Raw genomic sequence first — 11,482 nt, forward strand, 5'->3', positions numbered from 1 at the left:
CTTTCTATGGTAATATTTCTGGCTATGCCTCTCTCTCCCCCTCAAGTGTCTATTTTATAATGGTATGCTAGGGAAACCAAGATTCAAAAGACAGCCAAGCATCTTAAAATTATTTTCCCCCTTTTGCCCATTCCAACCATGTATCAATCCCTGTATCCCAGAGTCCTGTTGTTCCAAGGTTATTTACCTCTGTTCCACTTAGCCCATGCAAACCTGCCTAAATGTTTTCCCGTCCACTTTGTTCTTCCATTCCCTTCCCCTTCTTGTGTATTGCCCACCTCCCTAGCACCCAAACTATCCTGTATCTATTCCCTACCCTGTGCTCCACCTTCCCCTTCCTTCCCTCACCCCAAGCCCCACATCCCAGTAACCAGCAAAGAATCCCCCCTGCCCCTTTAGTATGGATTATTTTTCTTACACTTTTACAATAGTGGTCCTATGCAGTATTTCTCCTAAGAAAATGTATTCTTAATAATAATAATAATAATTCTATGATGGTTACTAGGACTGGGGGAGGGAAATTTTTTCACTTGATAGAGGGTAGACACATGTTGACAATGGTGAAGGGGCAGACAACTTACAACAAGAGGGAGGTTGGCAGAGTAAAGATGAAGGTAGTGGGAGACACAGCAGGAGACAAAGTGAATTTAGGTAAATACTGTTAAATGATGGCACATGGAAGGGATAGCCATCATTGGAATGAAGCAAAGTAAGATTCATTGAATGTAATACTGATGATCTAGTCGTGAAGTTTCACTCAATTCACAATAAAATGTTTTTTACAAATAAATAGTGTGCCATTGTGTCAATTCTGACTCATGGTGACTCCTTATGGGTCATAGTAGAACTGTACTCCATATGGTTTTCAATGGTTGGTTTTTCTGAAATAGATCTTCAGGCTTTTTTTATGAGATGCTTCTGGGTAGATTCCAACAGCCAATCTTTTGTTTAGCAGTCAAGAGCTTTAACTATTTATACCACCCGGGGTCTCCATGTAAAAAACAAAAACAAACAAAAAAAAAAGGATACATTTAATAGTTTCAGAGTTATAATCATTTACATCATTATTTTAAGGAGGAACACTGCCTTTCCTCTCCCTATATTTTCACCTTGACTCCCAGCAAAGGAAATATTGCCAATTCCTTTATCATAAATCCACATAAAATTACCATACATAATTATAGTGATTTATGGTTCCCAAAGGAATATGTTGTGTCTTATTCAACCCACACAACAAACTGGGATTGTAAGTAGGGAAAAATTAGAAATCTCAATTTAATGAAATAGCACAAAAATTAATATTATAAGGTGGATAACAGGCTTAATCCTTCCTTACCTCAACAAAAGAATCATGTAAATACTAGCCCAATTTCTATCTCCTGAACTCTGGCAAAAAGAAACTCTTTTTCTCTGGAAGAAGAAATAAGTTGATTTACATATCAGATTACTTAAAGAGCCTACTTGTCAAATTACTTTAAAGAGAGGGAAGATGACAAAAACAAAAAGCTGCATGAACAGAGAGTGAAAGTGGAAGCTCCCCACTCCTCACTGTGGAGCACAGTCAGAATTGCTGGGAGATGATAGGTTGAAGAGGAAAGAAAATTTGTATGGGAATGGGAACTGTGTTTTTTTATATCTTGAATGTATTCAAATAAATAAGAATGATAAATCATATCCCAATCTTAGTTCTTTTCATTTTAGATTTTTGCTCTTCTTCTTAAATCTGTTCTCTGAGTTTATTAGAATTATAAATAGTTGAAGAAAGTAAGCATCAAAATAATTAAAAGACTAACCTTGCTCAATTCAATTATCTAGTTTTTGTTGTTTTAGGTGCCATCAAGTTGATAACAACTCATAGAGACCTTATGCACCTAACAAAACAAGCACATATAACAGTTATTATTACCATTATCATTGCTTGTTTTTCTTTTGGGAGTGAGACTATACTTTTGCCTTGCTCAATTCATGGAGTCATATCAAGATTTCAGTTTGTCAATATCATGAAAATGCCTTGCAATAACAGGAGTTCATTTATTTCCTTTTTTCTTTTCTTTATTGCTGGCATCTCACCAGAGATCTATGTGACCCCTAGGTTGTATGTCTCAGATAATTATCTCAGGGTGCATGTCACTGGAAAACTGAATTTGGTTCTTGAGTACCATCTTGGTAGCATGTCATCTATATGGCTCTCTCTTTCTGGGCACCCCTTCTCTCTACCAGGCTCACAGTTAAAGGCTTCACATCAGAGGATAAGAGAAGGTGGATCCACAGGGCAATTTACTAATCAAAGGTTTAGGATTAAAACCCACAATAGTTAATCTTCTGCTTGTTCTGCCCTGAGGTTCTGGGTGAGGCTAGCCTGTTGGCTCACATTTTGATAATTCAAATTGATGTAAAGGGAAGCATATAGAAATGTCTTCATTGTGTGATTGTCCTTTAGGTAAATCACAGATGAAAAGGTAAATATTTGGAAACTTGGGCTCCTGTTTAAGACCCCAAGTATTCAAATAATTACCTTTCAGTCTATGCCAATTGTTTATGTTCTTCAATGGACAAGAACAAGCATCTGTGACTTATCTAAAGCATAGACTAGAAACCAAGCAAGTAATTCTTGGATGTGGAGGAGTAGTGTTACTGTAGTCATTTTTGAGATCCTAGAGGAGTGACCGTGGGCAAGGATGTTGTTAAGTTTTTGTTAAGTGCCATCTAGTCAGTTCTGACCCATAGTGGCCCTGTATAGGGTTTCTGAGGAGTAGCTGGTGAGCTTGAAACCACTGACCTCACAGTCTGGCACATTAATCCACAGCACCACACCAGGGTATAGATACATTGCTTTCCTTCCCCTCTCTACAGTGTTTTTCTGTTTATATGTTATTGGGAGAAGTGAAGTTGGTGGGAGAGAGTTGCAAAAGAAACAGGAGCTTCCAAAGAACCTGAGAATTTAGAAAGGTGGAAAAGCAGAGAGAGGAAGGAGAAAATCCAAAGGTTCATTCTAGGGTTTGCTGAACACTATCCTAAGATGGGAGGCCTGTTCAGAATATTCCAAGAAGATCTGGAGGAAGCTATTGTAAAGAGTCAGTTGTGATGTGGTGAGGGCTTAAAGAGAAACAGCATCAAGGAAAAAGAAAAGGGTGAAATTAAATGAAAGGAGAGGGAAGAAAGGAAACAGAAGGCTTGAGCCTCCTCCATGAGCATGGAAAATTTAGACTGGGGATGTTGATGGCACTTATGATTTATTAGAGTCGTGTGGGTCCTCACACATGGGCATGTACTCTCCATTCTCCCAGTTCCACTTAGTCTGAGTTCTAATCAGACTGATAATCTGACAATAACAACACTACTCACAACAACTAGGTAAAGTGGAAGAATTCCTGGGAGCTCATTGAGTCTAACAGCTCCTCGGGGTGGAGGCAGAGAGAGCATGGAAATGATCCAGAAAAAAATTAACTTTTAGAATCACAAACTTGTCAGGCTAAACAGGACCATGGTCAAGTTGTAAAAGACCATGGTCAAGTGGCAGTAAAAGATCAAACTTTATGTTTTGTTTTTCTGATTGAACAGCTACCATATAAAATAGAAAGGAACAATGAAAAAGCATGACATATCCAGAAAACTGTAAATAATCTTTAATAAACTGAGGGTTCTTTAGAAGAGAGGTGGCAGGGGTGAGAAGTTATATAGAAAGGCCAGGCTGTGAGGGCCAACAATGATAAGGAGGGTATATTTTACCCAGTAGACAGACAGAATGCCTAATAACTTTTGAACAGGAAAGTTACGTGATCAGATTTGGATTTTAGAAAAATCACTCTAGTTGCAGTGTGGCATGAGCAATAAGAATGGCAGGTAAGGAGAAGACAAGGAAAATTCGTTTTCATTCCATGATATTGAACTCTGAACTTCCCTGAATCTTACTTGAATATGAAATATAACTTCACTCTGACAGAGATGAATACCTTCAGTAGGACCAAAGCTATCTCTCTCTTTTTTTAAAAAAAATGTTTTATTATGAATTATATGATAGTTTACATGGGAGAACACTAGTTTTACATTCATCCTATTATGTATCATTTCATTGCCATGGTTACAATCCCCTCCATGCATCATCAACCAACCAAAGCGTATACCTTGCAAGCCTGTCCCCCAGTCGTCAGCACACAGCCCCTCTCCCTCTCTGGGTCTAAAGTCTCCAGCCACTTCATCTTTCCAAGTCATAGTCTCTTCCTCTGTATCTGGTGTCACTGCTTCTCTAGATAGGGTCCTGCTCTCCACTCCCTTGATGGTCCCAGGGACCTCCATTCCTAAACTGAAAAGTTAATCACTCCCCTCCTTGCTACAAAACATCTACTTTTACATTTCCAACCCTCACAATCAGTCCTGATAATAATTATTCACTATTGTATCACAAAAGACCTATCCACATTTCCTTTCATCAGCCCCACCTAGACAGACTGGATATTACTCAATTGAGATTCTACCTTCCTCCACGCCCTCTGGATCTAAGTTCTCTCTTGAAAGTTTGTAAGCCAGTCACTTCTTGCCTTTGTAGCACCCCCACTTTGGGTAGCCAATGTCCAAGTTGCTCATCCCTGTCTACTCTGTGTACGGAGGGGGTGGGAATGATCCTCGCTGTAAAGATTTGTTCCCTTTTTTGAGCTACTGCATTCATAGGTGTAGGTCAAGTTCATCAAATTGTATCAGATTACTCTTTTTTTCTTCTTCTTTCTTCTTTTAATTGGGCTCTGATCATCCAGTCATTGAAGCCAGGTCAAGTGGGTATTAACTGCAAGTGTGGGTATTCTTATGCATATGCCCTCTCTTTTTATTAGCTGGATGTGTCACTCTCCACTGTAGTCATCTGTACCTATGTCACTGACTCTGGGCCCAAGAGTCCCCAGGTCTTGTGACACTGCTGGCCAATCAGGTCTCCACCCAGGTTCATAGGAGTCTATTGGATGTTGTAGGGCTTAGCTCACAGCTTCATTGCTGTTTTTCCCTTACTTCTCCTTGTTGTTGTCAGGTGCCATCGAGTCGGAACCGACTCATAGCGACCCCATGCACAGCAGAACGAAACAATGTCCGATCCTGGGCCAACCTCACTACTGCTGCCACACTTGAGTCCATCAATGATGCCACCTGGCTGATCCATCTCGTTGGGGGTCTTCCTCTTTTTCTCTGACCCTCCACCCTACCCAGCATGACATCCTTCTCCAATGATTGTTTCCTCCTTATTGGTAATGAATATGGTCACCAATCAAAGTGTGTATTCCCATTTAGTCTTATTCTTGGAAGGGGGTTTGCTCTGAGGAGACATGACCACTTGGCTTGATGTCTCCTGGGTGAGCAACTTGCTTGTTATTGTAGTAATCAGTCAGTCTGCCTATATTGTTTTGTATTTTGCCTGTTGGTCTTTCAAGAAGTATCTTCTGTTCTTCTAGTCGCTCCAGGCTGGTCTGCTTGTCCTTTCAAGTGGAAATTTCCCACCTCAGAAGATTCTAGATGCTGTTCAGGATTCCACCTATAGTCTTATGTAATGCAGAGGCTCCGCAAGAAGCCTCCTTCACTGGGCACATTATAGCCTCATTTTAGGTATTCCAGTCAGTTATAGGCAGAACCAAAGCTCTTTTAAGTTCAGTGTTCATAGTCTATGAAGGTAGGATATTCTCAGAAACCCAGTCAGAAATAATTATCAAAAACACAAGGACTTCAGAGAAAGTATTTCTTGGATTTTGCGTAATCTTTCAGAAGTCTGGATTCTGGGAGAAAATGGAAAAAGCCAAAGCCATCTATTAACAGGAAAATTCCAACATTACTGATTCTACCTTCTTAGATACACGCATGCATCTCATCCTAAAGGTCAGATCAATGTACATGATAATTCGGATTGCTCCAAAAGTGTGTAGAACCTCTCAGGTTTTGCAGTTAACCTTCATAAGTATATTTGTTCCATATTCATACTTCCTATGAGTTTGGTCAGGTAGACTAACCCCCAAAGTCTTGATTTCTTCATCTGCTCAAAGTTGGTGGTGTTATGTGGCCTGGCCAAGGTCTGATAGATGCTCAGCCCAGAGTCAAAAGCCTCACTCTGGTCTCCTGGTTCCAAACTAGTTCTTATGTTATTGTTTAACTTGAAGGCAAGACTTGATCATGAGTAGCCTATGGGCTTGCTCACCCAGTATATTGACAAGAGGAAAGCAGAGAGTCCCTGGCCCCTGCATGTGCATGTCACTGCTATGTCCTTCAGCAATCAGGTTACTTTGTAGGCAGGGCTTATGAGGAAACCTCTCTGCTCATACTGAATGTGGTCAGAGGGACATGAATCTTGGAGAGAAACTTAGAACACTTAATCATCATGCTTAGCCAGAAAAAAAGTAGACCATATTATTTTATTCCTTGTGTCACCCTTCAAGTTGGTTGGAGAGTTTTTTTTTAACACTGATATGTCAAGAGACTCTAACAGCTAAATGATGATAATTAAAGATGTACCTACATTTTTCTAGGCTCTAGGGATAAAGAGGGGTGAACATAATACATGAACTCTCTAACCTTCTGGATTCTTCATTTTCATCACAGGAAATACTCTAAAGATTGATTTATTGACTTCTTGACCTATTTTATAAAAAGAATTTAAGTTAGGAATTAAATGGTCAGACATCAGATGCTGTACTCTTACACTGATAGCAAAGGGCTACTGTTTGTCTTAGAAGACTTAGATGTTGTAAGTAAAGTGAAATGACGTGTTGAGGGAATTATGAGGCGATCTTGAAGGAAGGGGAATCTTGCTCTCTAATCGTGAAAGACAAGGGGACCTCTAGTTATCCTGAGAATATCTAATCTAGAAATCTACAAATATGATTCTTTCCTTGTTGTTGCTAAGTGCTGTCAAGCTGATTTCAATTCAGAGTGACCATGTACAGGGTTTCCAAGGAGCAACTGGTAGATTTGAACCACTTACCTTGTGGTTTGCATTCCAGTGCTTATTTTAAAGGAGTTCTCAAGATGCCCTAGTAGAAGTGAAATTTTAGCAAGTCTTATATGGAATCTTAGTATGGTGCTGTAGGATAAGCACCAGACTGCAAACTGAAAGGTTGGTGGTTCAAATTCACCAGCCAATTCTCAGAAACTACACGGGATCACTATGAATCAGAACTGATGGATGGGATTTAAAAAAAACAACAATAATATGGAGGTCTAGGTCTCATATGGATGCGAAAGCTGGACAGTGAATAAGGAGGATCATAGAAGAATTGATGCCTTTGAGTTGTGGTGTTGGAGGAGAATACTGAAAGTGCCATGGACTGCCAAAAGAACCAATAAATCTGTTTTGGAAGAAGTGCAGCCAGAGTGCTCCTTGGAGGCCAGGATGGCTAAACTTCGTCTCTCCTACTTTGGACATATTGTCCGGAGGAAACAATCGTTGGAGAAGGATGTCATGCTGGGTAGGGTGGAGGGTCAGAGAAAAAGAGGAAGACCCCCAACGAGATGGATCAGCCAGGTGGCATCATTGATGGACTCAGGTGTGGCAGCGGTAGTGAGGTTGGCCCAGGATCGAACATTGTTTCGTTCTGCTGTGCATAGGGTCGCTATGAGTCGGTTCTGACTCGATGACACCTGACAACAACAACAACAGACATGGGTGGGAGAAAGAGGACCTTGTACAGACACCTACCCTTTGAAGTTGCTATCATTGGAGATACCGTTGTTTGGGGATTTTGTTCAACATACTTGAACAAGCTTAGCAATAATTCTGTTCCTCACCAAATATTTGATGATGGGGTGACTGACTGCAATTTGATGGATTTAGTAGAAAGAGGATAGATATTATCTGTCTTTTTTCATTACATAGAAGTCATGAGTTTAAGGTTAGACTAACATGCTGGGGTGAGAGAGGAAGGGGAAGAAGAAGGTCAAAGAAAGAGCAAGAGGATGATTACTGAAGAGACATCTAGAAGAAAATGAGCAAAAAGATAAAGACTTATAATTTCAATTCTATACAGTCGGAGCATACATATAGAAGCATATGCATGTGACACGTACATACACAGTCTAAGACCAGTCTAACAGAGAGAAGACTCATGTTTCATTAGAACTTTCATCTACTGTTAGCTTCCTAGTGTCTTGAGTAACATAAGCCCCAAGGGACAAGGCGGGGGGTAGGGAGAGCTTTGCTCTCTCAGGAAACAAGCTATTATCTCATTCTGTGTCAGGACCCTGGATGTCTATTGACGTCAGAATTGCTCACCCCACTTCCCAATGGCCTTTTGGCAGATGCCTGCTCCCAGACCCCCTTGGAAGTCCCATCCTTCATGGGGACATTTTTATTGTCCTTATCGTCCCATAACAGATCCCTCTCTCAGGCCCTAGGAAATCAAAATGCTGGGAATGACAGGGTACCTTTGAGGAGAGATGAAATCAGCTTCCCCCACCTCCCCAGAGCCTGTGGTGATTGGGAGAGAATGTGAATGGGACAAAAAGATGGGGAAAAATAGACTATTCATTCAGCCCTGTGGCTGGCCAGAAGGTCCTTGGTAATCTCATGCCTACATCAGAAACTACAAAAATCCCATCTCTGGATTTTTATTTACTGTGTAGTCCTGGCTTTGTGTATCTGGACTCCTATTCTCCCCATGAAATACCTCAATCAGATCTATTTCCCAAACTATACACAATAGAGAAATGAGGGGTGAATCTTCTTGAGAAAGTGTTCTTAGAACTTAGTGCAAAAGTGTTTGAGAATTAGAAACAAGTGGGAAGTTCATATGGGCCCCAAAGACTCATTTATTTCTCTCTAATCCAAACAAAGTGACTTCTACTGCAAAGAAACTGCTACTTTGATTATTACTATTATTATTTCCATCAGTGACACAAATAGTCTTCCAGTTAGCAAGGCTCTTAAAACTATATCCATTTTCTCCTTAGCTCCTGCCTGTCTGTTCACCAAATCCTTTGGATTTTATCTTTGAAACATATCTCCTACCTATCTGTTTACTTAGCAACTATAATCCTCAGTTTTTACATCTGTAAAAATAAGGATAATCATAGTAACATAAAGTGGATGTGAAGTCCTGGTATGGTTCTGTAGGCTAAAGCACTGGAATGCAAGGTCAGTTTGAACTGCAAGATTGGTAGTTCAAACCCACCAGCTGCTCTTCAGAAATCCTATACTACATCGCTGAGTCAGAACTGAATACTGGCACTTAACAACAACAAAGATTGTTGTGATGATTAAATGTGGCATATAAGCAAAACCCTTTTCACTATGTGTGATGGTGGTGGTGGTGGTGGTGTGCCTTGGAGTTGTTTTCGACTCATAATGACCCTGGATAGGGTTTCCGAGGTTGTAAATCTTTACAGGAGCAGAAAGCCTCATCTTTCTCCTGCAGAACAGCTGGTAGTTTCAAACTTCTGACATTGAGGTTAACATCCTGACTCGTAACCACTATGCTACCAGAGCTCCTTTTTCACAGTGCGTAGCACATAGTAAATGTCTCAGGAAATGTCAGCTGTGTTATTATTTTCACTATTATACACCTTGCTAGCCTCCTTTCCCAAGTTATCACTATGTCAGGAAGAATTCTTGCAATATTATCCCACTTGTATTCTCTCTCCTCAAATGAAGCTATATACTCATTATACTCTAAGATTCCTCAAAAGCAAGTTTTGCAGTATTATCATTTGCTCAAGAACTTCCAATTATTCCAAATTGCTATTGCAATGAGTTGCAGGATATCCCAGGTTCTCCTGTTTTGACATTCTATCCAACATGGAACAGCATCGGTAGTATTTTGTTGGCTTCAACATGACATACTGTCTCTGTCTTTTCTCTCCCATTCATATACTTTCTTGCTACTGCCTTTCTTCTTACTTTTTTTATGTAACCTTTGCCTTTTCTCCCTCCCAAATCCATTCTACTCAGTTCTTAAAGTCCATTTCACCTGTACTTCCCTAATCTCAATTCTCGCTGCCTCCCAAGATCAATCATAAGGGTATTAGAGTACACCCAGAACAGGACACTGAGGCAGGTTGTAACCAAGAGATTTTGTAAATATGGCAGATGGGGTTCTGAGAGAAAACATGGGTGTCCTTATACTTTACCCTTTGAGTTTCTGATAGCTGCAAACTCTAGTTTGGGATAGTTTCTTCACATAGCTGTACCAATGAAATTCTAGATCTTGAGCTATGAGAAGACTCCACTGGGTCTAAAATGGGGATGTGTGAAATGGAAAAAAAATTCCTCTATATATGAAGATTTCTTGACTTGATCAAGCGAGGAGGGGTGAAAAGCCAAACATAAGACAGCACTATAAACCTATGAGAAATTTCCCTATCTCTTAGTGAGAAGTATATCTGTGAATTTTATAGTTTTGGGTCAGCAATGAAGGAAATGTTGAGACCTAAGAGATCGAAAAGTTATTTCTTTGGTCATGCATTTGTAGCGAATCTAGGACTAACAAAAAATGCGTTATTTTTGGTTCCACATCAAAATGTATTTATCAAATGGTCATTTACAATATAATTTATATCATTGAAGATTTGAATTTCTTCCTTTCCCCCTTACCTCAGTTTTTTCCACTTGAAAAGCATTCATTGTGTGTGGGTAAGTGAGTAAGAATCTCATAGAAATTCTGTGATTTATTGGCAATATTATGCTTGTAGAACTCTGGATGGAGGGGGTGGACCAATGAGGATAATTAATTATCAGCCTACAATCATCTAGGAAGTGACCGAGTCCTACTTGCTGAGATATGGTCGTGCTGTACTGGCATGGCACTAATGCGCTGAACTGCAAAGGTGGTTTGAACTGCAAGGTTGGTGGTTCAAGCTCACCAGCTGCTCCTTGGGAATCTTATACAGGGTCTCTATGACATCGACTCGATGGCACTTAACAACAACAACATTAAGTGAATAAATACACATAAAGACTCTTAGGGGGAACATATCAGGAAACAAGTGGAAACTGAGAAGGTGAACCAGGCTCAAGCAAAATGAACCAGACTTTACCTATAAACTCTAAATCCTTTTAATTGTTGATGCTCAATGTTCTGTTTAACCCAATTTCCTCAGATTGATGAAGTACCTTGGGTTATAATAGTGTAGCAAAAATTACTGAAAGTGTATAAATTAAGCTTCAAACAGAACATCAAGGATCTCAACTCTCAAAGGCATCACAGAAAGATCAAGATGGTTCCGGCCAAGTGTTTCATAGCACCACCATATGGTAGTGTGTGGTTCTTGGAAGCCAGATAATTTCTTACTGGATTTTGGCCCAATATTTCTTATAACACAAGAATATTGTTGTTAAGTGTCACTGAGTAGTTTCTTACTCATAGCATCCGTGTATAATGTTTCTAAGCAGCGGTTGGTGGGTTTGAACCACTGACCTTGTGGTTAGCAGATCGGTGCTTATCCTACAGCCCCATGCCAAGACTCCCTAATACAGAGATGCTAGGCATTAAAGGAAACTGGAGAAGGGGAGAAAAACAAG

Source organism: Chrysochloris asiatica, unplaced genomic scaffold, assembly GCF_000296735.1.
Source record: "Chrysochloris asiatica unplaced genomic scaffold, ChrAsi1.0 scaffold00110, whole genome shotgun sequence".
NCBI classification, from domain to species: domain Eukaryota; kingdom Metazoa; phylum Chordata; class Mammalia; order Afrosoricida; family Chrysochloridae; genus Chrysochloris; species Chrysochloris asiatica.